This window comes from Bactrocera tryoni, chromosome 5 (genome assembly GCF_016617805.1).
Source record: "Bactrocera tryoni isolate S06 chromosome 5, CSIRO_BtryS06_freeze2, whole genome shotgun sequence".
In the NCBI taxonomy this organism is placed as follows: Eukaryota; Metazoa; Arthropoda; class Insecta; order Diptera; family Tephritidae; genus Bactrocera; species Bactrocera tryoni.
Window position 1 is genome coordinate 42,253,308 of NC_052503.1, and position 18,111 is coordinate 42,271,418.

The window sequence follows — 18,111 nt, forward strand, 5'->3', positions numbered from 1 at the left end:
TTTACTTTTGTAGCGCTCTTATTGAAAAACCCTTTAGAAACCTTTGGGTATGTCTAATATCATCATATCCTAAAGTACTTTTGTGGTATGTCCAGTATTGCTGGACCTCACTTATTCCTCTAGTATCCATTGCATCAAGCAACGCTAGGGCAGTTTAAAGGAATAATATTCGCCGCTGCGCCCTTGCTGAGCAACTTATCCCCCTTTTTATTTCCTGCTATACCCACATACATACATATGTACAGTATGTAAATGACTCGACAAAAAATGAGATTTAGTGACCTTTTCTCAAATTTCTATTGCCTTTGATTCAACGGTGAATTTTCGTAAAATCCAGAAAAATGTATTACTATCACTCATTTTTGAACAGCTACAACTCCCCGAATTTAATTTGGGTATTGGTTAAATGAAGCTTAAAATCTCACCTTTCCAGTACTATATGGTATGATACAATGTGATTGGTAGCACTGAAGATATACATACGACTACAACGACAACTACTGACAAAATACGAAAAGACTTTTTCGACTACTCAATATATGAATTTCTTTATTTAAAGCAGCAGTCTTCATTCTTGGGCAGTTTATTTATTTGGATCTCCAAGACAAATTTTTTTTATATTTTTAGACTTAATTTATGGACCATTTAATTAAAATTTCATTTAAAATGAAATATAGCAACCTTCTAAAAGGAATTAAGCTCCGGATGATGCAGTTCTGCATCCTCGTTGGGTATGAAATGGATCCCTCGCATCTTGAATTCATGAACTGCAAGTTACGTTAGAAACCTTAACCAACCTAAAACTCGTAAGGTCACCTCTAAAATAATCATGGCACCAATGATCTAATACTTTAATTAATGTTTTTAATATGGGTTACTGGAAACTGGGAAATTCTACTAAGTCGGTACTCCATCATAGGAACGTTAATGCTATTTACGCCTTACACAATGATGTAAGTATGTATATCTCAAAAACTGACAAACAAATTTCTTTGATCCCCAAAAAATTTCGCCTTAAAAATCGCTGGATCGAAGCCGGTTTTAGACCCAAGGCCTCTTAGGCAAAGTTTTTCAGAATAATCCGTACATCCAGATCCACATACGCATTAACCCACTTTAATACATATACAAATGTATGTATATATAGAAATAAGTAAATGTTCGAGTATGTCCGAATACAATACATACAGCTATCGACTTCGTTGCGGTCAGCCAGTGGCAGTTTTATATTTATGTGGCATTCAAATCAGAAACATACCATACTTGCCCCTCGTTATCTCTCCCTAACATCCGGTACTGCGATTGTAAATAAGCGAATATTAGTGAAATAGGATTTTTTTATTCGCTTCACAGTAAGCAGTAAATCATAATTATTTAAAGAAAGGAAGCACAAAATTTAATTATTATATGAAATTGCGTACAAATGTTTATGCGAAGAAACATGATTAAATTAATAAAATGCCGAGAGGAAAAAATGTCACATATGCTGGCGATTTTCTACTCCAGATGAAATGAAATTTCTCAGATGAATAGAAGTTCATGGTGACCTTTACATGAAGATGACATAAAAAGCGGAGTAATGGGTGAATTTAAATTTAACATTTTCCATTATATTGATGACATGTTATTTTCACGCGCAATGGCAACCTTCTTTTAAGTACATACATAAGTATGTTCTTCCAAAACAATTTTTAGAATTTTATCGAAAAGTAGAGAAAATTAGGCACTGTATCACAATAGCCGCGCACAACGTGGTCAAACTTGATTTTTGTAATAAGCCAAAGCGGTAAGTATGTAATTGGTCGTTTTCCTGCAGGGATGTTCTCATTTTATCGCACGCATACGCTTATATGGATTTCAAAGAGTTTCAAACAAGCTGCTAACACCCCTTAATAATCACTAATTCGTACTATTGCATTGGCCGTGGTGTCGATAATTTGTTTGACTGCCGTTATTGTTACTCTTTCATTGTTTATGTGAATAAATACAGTGTGTTCGAAAAACTTCTTATGATAAACTACAAATGAAAAATATATTGTTTTTTTATTTCACAATAAAATTACTGGCAAAATAAAAACATAAAATTTACCCAAGATTACTTCAAGGCACATAAAAGATTAAAATAAAATAATAAGCTTGCATTTATGCAGATTTTCAAATAAAATTTCGGCTGGTGTAAAAGTCGACAAAGTCATAGTTCTTTTTTGTCATACTGTGTTTTATTACCATATAAGTACATATGCACATATATACATATATACTACATACAGCATGTTGTGTAGTATGAAATATTTGATGACACTTCCACTCGCTATTATTATTTAAATAGTTGGGCAGTTCTTTGATTATTTCATATATTATATACATATGTAGTAGTTTTGTAGTTCAGTGTTCTGGATATGATTAGAGATTAGTACGTTGTTTAAATACATATGTGAGAATTTCGAGTGTTACAATGCAGATACATACATATATACTTACATATGTATATAATTTTTTGAACATGAATTCTGCGATTGTCGGAAATCTGTTATTACTGAAGTATGCTGGTCTCTTTTTGGTTTGATTAAATCCTGATTTGTTGTAGATTTCCTGAAGTTATTTTACACTTTTAAAAATGTGTAAACTTTTTTTTTAATTTCATGGTATAATTTCTTATCCAGCTATAGATATAAAGAGTGATCCATTTCGAGGTTCCCTATTTTTTTATAGAAACAACACAGAAACTTCAAATTTAATAGAAGCCGGATTGTCCGCAAAGGCTTTAGACTTTACATATCCCCACAGGAAAAAGTCTAACGGTGTAATATCACACGATCTTGGTGTCCAATCGCCCGGCCCAAAATGTCAAATTATCTGTTCACCGAAGTATTCTCTCAGTGAATCCTTTCATTAACGCGATACGTGGAAAGTGGTGCCGCATTGTTGAAACCAAATATTTTTGAAGAAATATGGACCGATGATTCCACCGACCCACAAACCACACTAAGCCGTTGTTTTTTCTAAATGACATGGCAGCTCTTGAATGGCTTCAGTCTCAAAAGCGGAAATGTGCCTTGTTGTTCCTTGTTTACCAGAATCACTGAACAAAATTTGGCTCGCAAACGTCGGTTATTCTTGGAACTTTTCAAGAGCCCATAGAGCAAAGCGATGTCGCTTGGTAAGGTCGAGCGGCTTCAGTTTTTACACAAGCTGTATTCTGAACGCGTTCAATTTAAGATATGAACGTAAAATGCGCCAAGTTGTTCCATACATCAGTCCGAGTTTTCTGCGAATGGCGCGAATCGAATCTCCGCGGTCTTCGTGTACATTTTCAGCTACGGATGTCAACTCGGTCGAATATTATCCAATAATGAATGATGAGTCTCAAGATGAGTGATGGTGTATGCTCAGTAGGCCCATTATTTCGACCATAAGTTGGCGTTTAGAGAACTTGAATTTTGGTAATAAAGTTGAACAATTTGTAAACGTTACTTAACAAAAAAAAACATGACAGCTTGACGCTACTTACATGTGATCTGTCAAAAAAGGCTATTAAAAAAAGTACCTCTACTTAGATCACCCGTTATAGTATATCGTCAGATTCATAAAGAAGAGTTTTATTCCGAAATATTGCTGGTTTTGTGGTACACAATTGACACATTCAATGAGGAATAAGTGCTAATAATTAGTTTATCATTAATATTACCTGAACACATATGTATATTAATGTCCGATACCCTCTAAAGTATATAGTATACAACATAAATTATCAGCGTGATGAGCTGAGTCGATTTAGCTAGTATCTCAGTTATAATGATCTGAAATTGTACACACCTTCTTTGCTCCCCAAGAAGTTAGTCATTTGTCAGAACTGCCGATATCGCACCACTATAGCATATTGCTGATATACATACAAGCCGATAGATCAAAATCAAGGTCGTGTAAGGAAAAAAGGCAAGATATCTTCACTTCCTCTTCAGTCTCCTTTACATTAAAAATATCTATTGAAGTAAATATGTAAGTATAAACAATAGACGTAATTGTTGAAAGGATTTAGTAATTGTATGATTTGATAATAGTTATTAATTTATGATCGCTTGTCACCATAAATTAAAAGTATTGTCAGTTTAGGAATTATTTCATCAAAAAGCAATTCTCAGTCGAGACTGTGAGAACAAAGACTTGTTACGCTAACAACATTGTGACAGAAATACATATACCTGTATGTACATAAATATATAACTAATCATAAAAATATTTGCAATGTGTGTTTATTGAGTGTAATTTCAAAAAATATAACAACTATATAAACCATAGTATTAAGTAGTTTCATGTTTGAGTTTAATTTTTTGTTTCATTTCAATTACCTTGGAGGAACCCAATTGAATTTTTTTGATAACCAACTCAATTTCACAGTTTTTTAAATCAATAAAAATAGTATTTTTGAACACCTGGTGTTTCACTACTCTCTTGTTAGTATTCTATCTAGTGCTATTTATTGACTTTATCACTAGATAAATATGTATAATTTATAACTGTATCATTTATTATTCTTCGTATTTTATGATTGATTTCCCCCAGGTGACACCTGACATTGCATTTCACTAAAGCACGTTGCACTAAGCACTTTCCATAAGCGTACTAAATATAAGTGTAGTTCCACGAACACGAAATAATTGCGATTGCAATCTACATGCAAAAATGTGTAAGTCTCTGAAGCTATTTAATGAAAAATACAAATAATGTGTACGAGTATATTTTACATTACACGAAGGTCGTACAATACAAAATTTTCAATAAAACGGTTCTCGGTGCAGCCCAAGTTCAAGTTGTAAAATTTAAAACACATAAGTTTGATAAGTTTTCATCCGATCGTGAACTCGATTAATATTTTTAATATTTTTATGAAACTCGTAGCGCGGTCTTTTAAATTTCTGAGATTGCCATTGCTTGGCCTTTCACCCAATTAATTATACAAGGAAAGTAAACAGGACTTAAAAAAAAAAACAAAACAAATGGTTTTTTTGACAAAATCAATTTATTTTATTCAAAATAGTCTCCTTCTGCTTCAATACAGCTTTTTGCACGGTTCAAAAGCATGTCGAACGAGTGGTTTAGCTCGTTGGCCGGTATGGCCGCCAGTATGCCGGTGCAAGCCTTTTGAATGGCCTCTACGTCTGCATAACGCTTTCCTTTCATGGGCAAATGCATTTTTCCGAAAAGGAAGAAGTCGCACGGTGCCATATCAGGTGAATACGGGAAGTGGTTATTGGTTAAAATGTGATTTTTGATCAAATAATCGGTCACAATGATGTCCTTTGAATGTTGGATTCTGAATAATTTTTGGTCGTCAGTCAATTTGTGCGGAACAAACCGTGCACACACCTTTCGTAAGCCCAAATGTTCAGTCAAAATGTGATAAATCGATGTTTTGGAGATGTTCAATTCCATTTCCATGAATTTCAATAATGATTTCGGCTGATTTTTGATGAATTCACGCACAGTTTCGATGGAATTTCCGGTGATCACGGATTTTGATTGGCCCACATGTTGATCGTCATTTATGTCCTCAAGACCACTTTGAAAACGTTGAAACCACTCGTGAACTCTGCTACAGGATAGGAAATCATCGCTATAACCTTGTTTCATCAATTGAAACGTTTCGGTAAAAGTTTTACCATTTTAAAACAAAATTTAATGTTGGCTCTTTGTTCAAAGCTCATTTTTGCACCGATAACACAAACATACTGACACTTAAAATGCAATAACTTCACTTCCAATCAATGAACTGTCATCAAATTCTCACTGGGCAGCAGATTCTAACGCACCAGTGGACATATAGATGGCGCCACTAGGGGGCTCTAGATTCAAAATGTCCTGTTTATGTTGGAAACCACCTTCTACTCTTGCATAATGTTGCTACAGAGTATTACAGTTTTGTTCACCTAACGGTTGTACGCATCGCCTAAAACTAATCGAGATAGATTTAGGGTTATATATAAATGATCATGCTGACGATAAAAGTTGAAATCCGGGTCTGTCTGTCTGTCCGTCCGTGTGTCCGTGAAAGCTGTAACTTGAATAAAAATTGAAATATCTTGATGAAACTTGGTATGCAGGTTCCTCGGTACAAAAAAATTTCGAGTACGTAGATGGGCGTAATCGGACCACTGCCATGCCCACAAAGCGCCATTAACCGAAAACATATGTATAAAGTGCAATAACTAAGGACTAAATTAATATATAATATTTTAACATGGCACAGCAGATCGCAATAGGAAGGGGCAACTGTGTTTAAAAAATTTTGAAAAAGTGGGCGTGGCCCCGCCCTCCAACAAGGACATATCTCTTAAACCACCTAAGCTGCAACAACCAAATTTGCTGAGTACAAATCTTATAAGAACTTGTACCCACAGTGTGGAAAGAGATGAAACCGGAGGATAACCCCGCTCACTCCTCATGTACTGTTAAAAACTACTAAAAGCTCGATAAATCATTGACTAAATACGCTATTAAATTTTACCACAGAGGTGGTATGAGGGGGCTTTATGGGAGCTGGTATAAAAATTAGACGATGCGTGGTGTCGAAAATGTCGGTCAATGTGTGATATATAAAACTGAAATTAACGGAAAACCCTTCTCTTATAATGATATATCTGTATGTCAAAATGGGTTGAATTGAATCAATACTTCCCTTAGCCCCCATATGCTTAATATAAAGATTTTCAAACTTCGGGGTGACTTTGTACCGCATGTATCGGCCAATATGTGAGTTATCCCTATATAACTAATATCAAGTTTTTCGAACATCCGGCTGACCCTACTCCATATAATTCGTTTTACACCTTAAAGTACTCCACTGGCTTTGATTCTTGCAAGTTGCAGGAGAATAAAATGTTTGGTTGCACTCGAACTTAGTTCTTCCTTACTTGTTTTCAGCGTTTTCTTTGCTTTCATCATGGAAAGACTTACGCCTGAACAACGTTTACAAATCGTTCAACTTTATTACGAAAATTCACGTCCTATAAAGAATGTGTCGCTTAACTTATGGTCAACATAATCACTCATCTTGAGACCCAGCATTCATTATTGGATAACATTCAACCGAATAGACCAAGTCCAGCAAGCAGTAAAGAAAATATAGCAGCTATAGCTGAGACTGTACACGAAGACCGTGGAAAATCGATTCGGCGCCATTCGTAGCAACTTGACGCATTTTATGTCGAAATCTTAAAGTGAAAGCGTACGAAATACAGCTTGTGCAAGAATTGCAGTCCCTCGACCTTCCCAAACGGCCACGCTTCGCTCTGTGGGCCCTTGAAAATTTTCAAGAAAAACCGACGTTCTCGAGCCACATTTTGTTCAGCAAAGAGGCCAAATTGCTGGCTCAATAGTATACCCATAATAAACTTGTATAAACAAGCAAAATTGCCGCATTGGGACGAAGAGCAACTTGAAGAGATACAAGAGCTGCCATTTCATCCAGAAAAAACAATGGCTTGGTGTAGTTAGTTGGCCGGTGGAATCATTGGCCCATATTTCTTCAAAAATGCTGGTGAGAAAGTAACCCTCTATTGCATCAATCAATGGACTTATTGAGAGAACATTTCGGCGAGCAGTTAATTTCACGCCGTTAGACTTTTTTCTGTGGGGATATGTAATGTCTAAAGTTTATGCGGAAAATTCTGCTTCGATTCAGGCCTTGGACCAAAGCATTACGCTTATCATTCACCAGTTACCAGTCGAAATGCTCGAACGGGTCATCGAAAATTGGATTCAACGGGTAAACTATCTGAGACGTAGCATTTGAAAGAGATAATCTTCAAAAAATAAATGCCAAAGAACATTCTTTCGAATGATTATAAATATTCCCTATTAAATTAGAAGATTTTATATTTTTTCTGTAAAAACGGGAACCTCGAAATGGTTTATCCTTTATTTATAAGTAATTGGAGATGCACTTCGACTTAAAAATCGGCAGCTAGAAACCGATTTTAGACTCTTAGTTTCCTAAGCAAAGAAACACCCCACACCCACTCTAAAATCGAACCGCTCTGATATATAACATCTGATAAATCCACCTTCTTATTAATTTTGTACCGTCCTTATTGGTCTTTGAAAATATCGACCTATTGTGATGTCAATTGACAGTAAAAGCGAGCCATATCGGTGTTTAGATTCTCAAAAGTTGCTATTAATTTCACTTGTTGTTGAGTATGTACATAAGTAGTTATACCCATATATGTATGTACATAAGTAGATATGTTCATTTCATAACTTGTAGTTCTGTATGCTTTGCATAAAATTTCATTTTCCCTAATAATTATTAATTTACTAATTGCAGAATTGTGTGCGTAATACAAAAGATTATATTTATAGCATTTTTGCTAATATCCACTATCATTATACCTATAGAGTTAATTAATTAGCTACGGTGGAGAACGAGCTTGTTTTAATGCAGGCTAAATGAGGCATTCGCATACATCAGGAAGGTGGGAAGCAAACGATGGTATTAATTAGTTAAATTATAAACAGAATACATGGCCACAATGAACATAATAGACTTCTGCTGTTTTCATCCAACAACTGCGGGAGTGGTTAATCGAACTTCCAGCTCGCATAATATAAGTGGAATGAAATGGGATTATATTACCTTCATAACGCTTACCCTTAGGTATTGAATACTATTAAATAAATTTTTAGCCAAACATAAGATTCCCCATATTGAGGTGACTCTACACTTAAACGCAACCAGGAATGACATTAATATATTTTAGGGGAACAATACAGCGACATATTGCTCGATCAATTACTAGTAAAAAACTCTTCTACTAAGCTGCTTATTATTCTGGAAAGTAAAGAAGGGCTAAGTTCAGGTGCAATCGAACATTTTATACTCTCGGTTACATTGGTGGTAGAGGAAGATCTAGACTGATTGCATTAATTTTTGACATTACTCAAATATATATGATTCCAAGCAATTTTATGATGGTAATTCATAAAATTGGAGGATGGAACCACGTGTAGAAGTTCTTGCAAGTAAGAAAGGTTCTATGATCGCTATGTATTCACTTGGGAGTGGCCAGAAACGATTTTTTTTACATATGGCTTAAGCAGCTCACGACTTCCGACCAAATGTCCTCTGGGTAGCCAAAAATCATCCATTTGATGGCGAACTAAAGTAAGAAGGCGAAACATACCTGCCCAGGATTGTACGCTTGGTTTGGGACCCTCAACGTAAAAAAACTCCCCAATAAAAAGGACACAACAGCCTTAGATGAGAGACCCCCATTTTATGACGACTCCTGCGAACGTATTAAAGATTATGATTTAAGGGCATGCACCTTGAATATGCGGTCACCTAATTGGGAGGGTGCCGCTGACTAAATGGTTGTTGTCCTCATATGAGTAAAGGCTGACATCACAGCCGTCCAAGTTAAGTCCTTGTGTCATTTACTACAGTGGGAAACTCCGTCGCCGAGTCCTGGCATTCACCCTGGTGAATGAAAGTCTAGCCATAATCCGCATAAAAGCGAAGTTCTTCAATATATCACTGATTTGCACCCATGCCCCGACAGAAGAAAAGGACGTTGTCTCCAAGCGAGCGCACCTATGAGACCTGCCCTGTCACGATGTTCTGGTGGCTTTTACACCAGGGTGAGCAAAGAGGTATATTTGGCACAACGGTCGGTAAATTAAGCCTCCATGATGAAACATCCCCAAATACGTTGAGACTGATTGACTTCGCCAAGGCCCGAAATATACATAGTTACTTGTAGTACTAGTTTCCAGCATATTTGAAAAATTTTACTAACAATTCTCACACAATTACATTTTTGTCTGCCACACCACTCTTCGTGTTAGGAGGCCATTTAAAACAGGTGTTGCGTTTTGCCTAAAGCTTTGGTTGTTTTTGGTCCGCTAAAATTCAGATTTCTTGATCATAACAAAAAACTGATAAACAATTGTAGGGAGAATTATATACAGAATATTTAGAAAAATTTTGTATAGTGGTAGTGTTTTGTAAGCAACTGGTAGCGAAGTGAGCTCTTAGACAGAGGGAATCCTCCCTCTAGCCAATACCACGTATTTTCAAAATCTTATAGAAATTAATTTAAATCCGGTTCCCAATATTGCTTGCCCTTCCAAAGAAGAGTGGGAAAGGAGGGAGGTAGACAAGGGCGCAATGAAAAGCATCTATAAAGATGGGTCCAAACTAGATAATTGAGTAGGAGGGGGTTCAACAAAACCAAATACGAAAATAGCCTTCCATTTACCAGATAACAGCAGTGTCTTTCAGGCGGAGATGTCATCAATATAAGAAAGCCCTATTGTTCTCACAGTGTGCTCTCAACAAAGAATATTCTTATTTATATATTCAGATAGTCAGGCGGTTTTGAAATCACTAAATCATTTTCGGTTTCGTCAAAGTTAGTGAAAGAATGTCATAATCACCTATTTCATCAATTCCTAACTTGTTCCACAAGCAGGCAAACATGGCATGAATGGAATGTGGGTCGCAGATGCCTACTAGAAAAATTTAAAAAGAATGATATTCGAACTCTAGTAGGAATGTAACAGGTGAGTGTCTGTGGTGCAGATATACTAGTAAACTGGGAACGCCATAAAATGACCATTGTAGCCAAATAATGCCAGTGGGCAGAAGAAGAGGAGACTATACCATAAAACAACTTCTATACAAATATAAGACTTTATATAGAAAATAAATCATAAAAGAATCGAAGAAAGTCCTTAGTTTGTCTGATACCAACCTCCATCCCATAGGCTTTATAGCACTTCGGTGTGGTTTAGATCAGAGTCTTTTTATTTTAAAACTTCACTAATGTAATTTAAACAAGAAAAATCGTTAACTTCAATTCACCGAAGCTAATAATACCCTTCACAAATGCAAAAGATTCTTTACAAAACTCTGATCGGTCAAGTTTCATGCAACTACTATATGCTATAGCGACTCATTCTGAACAATTTCATCGGAGGTTGCACCGGAGGTTATTCGTGAACACATCTCTAAATTTCGTGAACACATCTCGTCAAATGAAAAAGCTTTCCATACAAACACTTTATTCCGATCGTTCGATCCGACAAATGAACTTGGTAAAATAAAAGGACGAGTGCAAAATTTCAGACATACATACATATGTACATATATGTATGTGCATACATAGCTGTATCTCTAGCTTTGAGGGACTATTTCAAAATAATTATTGTCAGCGGACTGGATTTGAGAAGATCAGGCAAGTTTTATAAAGAGACAGAACTAAAGATTTTGTGTCAGCAAAAAGGGTTGCTTTACAAAAGACATGGTAATTTGGAATTTTGGCTAGAAATTCAAGCTGGTGTTTCAAGTAGTAGACAACCCTGACACGTCATATTAAATCCAACATTTAACGTTAACAGTAATTATACGGGGGACTTAAAAGCTTGCCTCTTTATGTATGTATGATAATAGCAAACTGACATTTCGATGTAGATATTCAGGCAACGAAGGATAGTAATTACAAGCACATGTGGTGGGTCGAATTGAAAAATTTAAATTGCGGCATTGAGTTGTGAAAAATATATTTACATAGTATATGTATGTAGCATGCTTACATCGAGGCCAGTGGGACAATCGCGCCAAGAACAGTAATAGCAACAGCAACAAAAACTCTCAATACTCATTTACTACGTCAGCATTTTTCCACACAAGCGAACAAACCAGCACTCGCCACCCTTTTACTATGACTATTTGTAGAAAACATGTAGCACCCGACCTCAACTACCGAAATTAACTGACACATACGTGCTCGTATACATACAGGGTGTTTTTATAAGAGGTATAGAGCTTTCATATCAAATACAGAAGGTTTATAAAATAAATAGTGATTGATTTCGTTAGTCTGAAAACAGTTTCGGACTCTCGTCATTGACGATAAGGTTGGCGCTATCTTCATTTTTATAAAATCTCTTCAGGATTGTTTTCACTCCAAATACGACTACTTTACATATTTCCGTGACCGTTAAACCAGAATGATGTCTTTTCGAAGTTATAAGCGAAGTGATTTTTAAATCTTACGCTCAAGACGCTTTATAAATAAATTTCTGTAGTTTTTTTTTAACTTTGCTGGAGTATATGTGTTCATTTGGTATTCTACTTGGAAATTCTACTCTAAAAAACACTTTTTATATGTATAAATGCATACCATAACAAAAACAAACCGGCAAGTGCTCTCAACACTCTCAACGGTGTACACACTCTTTTGTGTGTTTCCGCAATACGGCGGGATTTACTTTGCTGTAGTAAAACGGAATGACTTAACGGAGGCATTACACCTCTACACTAATTAAACATTGCTAGAGGAATAGTTGTCACAGGAAAAGCTGCCAAATTGTTATCATGAAATGCACTAAAGACTGGTACACTCTGTATCTAACTAAAGTCACTATAGGGAATTCGATCCATTAGAGGCTGAGCAAACACCATAAATAAGCTTCCAATATATTTTTTTTATTTTTTTACTTTTGCACTCATATTCCCTTTTGCTTCAAGTAAGTTCAATTTTTCTTCCAAAAGGGTAGTCAGCAATTCATTAGCACCAGGCAATAGCTGTGATTACGATGACGATAACTGCAGTGACGGCCGCGACAATGACGACACATATTGAACATTTAGAAATATATAAATATACACACGAGGTAATACACACGACCATATGTACATACATACATATATGCAATAACTCAATTTGAGCAATGATTTTCACGAGAGCACAGCAGCTTGTTAACCTACCCGCTTGTCACTTCACCACTGCGTGGCTTTAACCACTTTCCGACAAAATTTTGCAATAGCTAAATTTTAATGTTGGAATTTCAACATATTTGCCAAACACTTGCAAACACTTAGTACTCGTACTCGTTATACATAATTTATGCGAATTTGCAAACAATTTGTTTATATTGATTGCGAACACACAGCGAGCTGTTAGCAGCCAAGCCTATAAACCGTGAAATGTGTTAGCGTCAGTGAAAATTCCCGTTTACAACCGCCTTGTGCTGTGGGATATTACTAAATATTTGCTCATATCGCACAAACGTATCCTTGTTGTCCTCGAGGATGTCCGGTTTAGCGTACTCAGAGCGAATGCCACCCTTTACAAATGCTCAGTGTTGACAAGCAGAGTGTAACGGTGAGTAATGTGAGTGTTAGACGGTGTGGTGAAAAACTGTGCGTTGAAAATACCCTGCAAGACAGTGGATGCTGTATTGCAAACAGGATAGGAATATGAAACTTATTTACACTTGTATGAAATATCAGTTTTGAATTCATTAAATAAAACCACTCTGTGGAAAAAAAAGGTTGATCATCTAATTAAAGTCTTTTGAAGCGTGAAATCAAGACTGCGACACTTAATATTTCGTAATGACAGCGATTTCTAACAACTAGAAGTTGACTTGGTCTCGAAGGTCATTGTTCATTAAAAAGTCTGTGTTATATATCCATATAAATAATGGAAATTATGATACTATCATTCTAAAATTATTGAGTTGATTTGACAGTCTAATGGCGACATACGCCCGCAGAATGGGTCTGACAGATCGAGAAGACTGCAGAAAATGTCTAGACCAAGGCACCAGCGAAACAATGGAGCATCTCTTGTGCACATGTCCCGCATTGTCAAGACTACACTGTAAGCGTCTGGGGTCCCCACGGTGTGATACACTGGAGGAGGTCTCGATAGTAACGCCACGGATTCTGTTAAAATTCGCGTCCAACGTAGGCATCCTAAGGGGATCATGCACCTAGTAACTGAACTCCATCTGGTATCGCAAAGGACTAAAACTGATCTATGCGTGGCCCATTGGCCTACCAGATTAACCTATACATTTAATATAAAGAAAGACAATATTCGATTGAGAGTAAGTCTTAATTTGAGTATCTCAAAAACTGTTTTGCCGATCTTATAGGGATCTATTATGATATCAATTTCTAGGTATAATTCATGTAGTTTTATACCCTGACTGTTCAGATAAGTTTGTCATGAAGTTTTAAAAACCCAGAAAGAAAGGTTGACGACGTCATAAAGTAAACTTAAAAGTGATCAGCGTCGCGAGCTGAGTCGATTAAGCCATGTTCGTATATATACGTACTAGTCCTTCAATTTTCGAGATATCGATCTGATGTTTTGCACATGTTCTTTTCTAATCAAGGATCGGCTCATAAATCGGAACGGCGGATAACGGACCGCTATAGCATATAGTTGCCATGAACTATCGGAAGTGCTTATGTGGAAAGCTTTTTCATTTGACGAGATATCTTCAAGAATAATTATATGGATTATTTGGTGAGGCATTGATTTAATCTCTAAAGAAATTGTTTAGATCGAATCGCTATGGCAAATACTTAGCTGCCAAGCAAACTAAACGATCAGAATAAAGTTGTTGTATGGAAAACCTTGGACGAGATATCTTCATCAATTCAATGATGCAAGCATCGAACAAACCGTTCAGATCGAGTCATTATAGCATAAAAAGTCTTGCGGTATTTTCGCTATTTGGGGCTGAAAGCGCGTAGTTCTAGTTTTATTCGTCGCATCGGGTCATGCTATACCTTTTTGGAAAGCTCATTTCACGCGCTAACACGTGTTTGATTGATTGCCGTTTCTTTTAAGTCGTTCGTGAGTTAAAGCGCCGCAAGCATGGAGCAAAATAAAGAGAAAATACGGCATATTTTACAGTACTACTACGATAAAGACAAAAATGCATCTCAAGCCACCAATAAAATTTGTGCAGTTTATGGACCCGATACAGTTTCCATTTCCACCGCACAACGATGGTTGCAACGTTTTCGTTCTGATGTAGAGGTGATCGAAGATGCGCCACGTTCCGGAAGGCCTGTCGTCGAAAATTGCGATAAAAATTGGTCGAAAGAGACCGGCATAGTAGCGGCCGTAGCATCGGTCAAGAGCTGGGCATAAGTCATCAACAATTCATTTCAATTACAATAAAAAAAAAATTCATTAAAAATACCGCAAGACTTTTTTGACAACCCATTACTCGTATATGTATATGTATCTAGCTGCCATACAAACTGCCCGATCAAAGGTCTTGTAAGGACTTTTTCTATGTATGAAAGGTATTATAGCTGCGGTACAGCAGAAGTTAATGTTTTTTCTTGTTTAAATAAATTACGGAAAAAATGCATGACTACTTAATTTAAGTGTTCTAATTTAGTACCTTTACATGGTGTCTTAAATGGAAACTCGAGTACTATCAAAGCATCTTTAATGAATTACATCTAAAACTTTAAATATTTTCGTATAGGACATCGGTTAATAGATATTTTTTTTTCAAATTTACAATTTATTTATTTACAAGCATTTCAAATTCAATGTAGCTAAAATCTTTATATATAAAAATGTATCCTCGATGGACTCCTAAACTACTGAACCGATTTTAGTAAAATTTAGCACAGTGTATCCAGTTCGAATTAACTTCAATCAACAAGATAGGATAGTAAAAACAACTCTTAATAAAAAATACAGTGAAAGCTCTATTAAATGGACGCTCTATTAAGAGGACATCTCCATTAACCATGCACACTGTTGATGTTAATTAAGTGCAATCTATTAAGCCGACAACTCTATTAACTGGACAGGAAGGCTGGTAACCAGACATTGAGAAAGCAGCCTTAAATTCGTTATTTTTCCAATGAAATTTATTCGTATGAACATATTCAAAATTAAATCTCAAGTACAAAAACATTTTTGCCTTTATTCCTAAATAAAATTTTCACTGTATTGAATAGTTTATTATATATGAATATTCATGAATAATAGTATAAAATGTATACCCATGCAACGCGTGGCCGGATCCCCTAGTAAAAATATATAAATTTCAAAACCTTACCTTTATGACGCCAATATAACTTGTTGCATACAGCTCGTTATAATTCTTTTGACTATTCATAATTTATTTTACACCATTTCACCGATTCATGATTTATATATACTATAAGCAATTTATTTCATTTTTCTTCTCACGCCGGCTTAAAAGTAAGGATGATCGAAAGCTTTATTTTGTAAATTTTCAATTAACTTTTACTATCTGCTCTTTATAAGAGCGTTAACATGAATGAATGACAGTTTAGCCACCGGAGGCAAAGCAGCATGCTAACAAGTCACTCTCGGTTGTAAGTGTCTCGAACTCAACAGACTGTGGTGAGCTTGCGCTGTATCGTGTTAATTGTGAAAATTGCAAAGCGCGCGGAATACGAAATGGATTCGCAGTTGTTTGTTTTGGCTTGGCAATTGTTGTCTTTTCTTTTAATTATTGCAGTAAACAAATATGAAAATCGCTTGCTTTCTCTATTGCGCACGCAATAATCGAAATTTGTATTTCTCGTCCAAACATACAAATCCATATCGTCTGATGTAGAAAGAGTGCAATAAATGAAAAAGTAAAATATTTGCATTCATTTAGCAGTTCTGGGAGAGTTGTTACATTAATATTTAAATGTAAGCAATCAGAGTAATAGCAGGACCGATACTGGTGTGTGCTGATATTAAAAGCAGTTTTATACTCTTGCAACATGTTGCTAATAATAATATGTAGTATTGTTCACCTAACGGTTGTACGTATCACCTAAAACTAATGGAGATAGATATAGGGTTATGTATATATATACAAATGATCAGGACGACAAGATGAGTTGAAATCCGAATCCTATCTGTCCGTCCGTCCGTCCGTCAAAGCAAGCTAAACTTGAGTTAATATAAAGTACCATACAAAGCACTAAATTAATATATCAAACTCTAATTTGGCACATGGAATCGCAGTAGCAAGAGCATCTAATAAGGTTTATATCTATTCTCTATACCACCAAAGCTACAATAAATCAAATCAGATGATAACACCGCTCCAAAGAGTAAAAATGCAGTTCAAATAAGCCGAAAATTATGTGATGTTTACGGAGAAGATGTGATGGTCGAATGCCAATGTCAAAATTAGTTTGCAAAATTTCATTCTGGCAATTTCGACTTGAGGTTGCACCAGTCCTGCATCAACGCATAACTACTCGAAAGATTGCTGAAGGATTAAATGCACATGAAAAGTTTAGGATTCATTTCGAAGCTTGACATATGGACTCATCTTCTCCTAATAGAATGAAAATTGCTTCGTCTCATAAGCGACTGTGTGTTTATTAAACGTCATAGAAGTGATCGATTTGTGAAGCGCAATGTTACTGGCATTGAAAAGTGGAATGGAGATCAGGGTCTAAAACAAAATAAACCAGCTCAAACCTTTTCCAAGTTCGATAGTCACCAATAAAAAATGTATTTTGCCTATTTGGTGAGATTTCAAAGGTGTCGTTTATTTTGAGCTTTTGCCCCACAGTACCATGATTAATTCTGAAGTCCATTGTGATTAGCTGAACAAATTGAGTGATGCACTCAAACAGAAGGCGCCACAATTGATAAATAGATGTTCCTGCAAGAAACAAGAAGTTTATAAGGCGTGTAATCAGTCTATCGCCTGAAAGATGGCAAAAGATATCATATCTGCTGTACGTAAATTTAGAAAAAGCGCTTAAACGCGAGAAATAATTCAAAACTGAAATGCATATAAGGATATTGTGTCCAATATCAAGCAAACGAAATTCCCTTTGAAAAGCCCAAAAGTGCATGAAGCCACCAGTCAACACTAACATGCCTATGCGAGACTTGGGTGGAAAAATCACGTAGAAAAGGTATTTCAACCTAATTTCCTAGAGAACAACTTTAAGCTGTCAATCTTACCCGACATAAGTACCTAAGGAGTCGCTCTAGTCTTTTAATATTTCACCCTCCGAAATTATTAGATTCATAAAAGAACTTAATCCAAAAAAGTCGCCAGAACAGGATAATATTACGCCAAAAATGCTAATAGAGTAAGTAAATATTGATGAGAGGTGCTCTTCAATGCAATTCTTAGTTTTTTACACTATCCACTTTCATGGAAAGTCGTAGATTATCTTGGGAATCGATGGATAATCCTGGGAAAAACTTAACACAGCCTTCTTCATACAGACCAATCAGTCTTCTACCTCATATTTCTAAAATATTTGAAAAAGTGCTACTATTAAAGACTCCA

The 18,111-nt window shown here is 35.9% G+C and overlaps 1 protein-coding gene across 2 annotated transcripts in view; it reads right to left on the reverse strand.

The window, feature by feature from the left end:
* Positions 1-15,976, reverse strand: part of LOC120776506 — a 52,455-nt gene extending 36,479 nt beyond the window's left edge. The window contains exon 1 of one of the 2 annotated variants that reach the window (XM_040107203.1): positions 15,889-15,976. The gene's annotated coding sequence lies outside the window, so the exon portion shown is untranslated. Of the gene's footprint in view, positions 1-12,772; positions 13,021-15,888 lie in introns of those variants that run through there. The other variant, XM_040107204.1, reaches the window with a different exon arrangement.
* Positions 15,977-18,111: the final 2,135 nt, after the last annotated feature.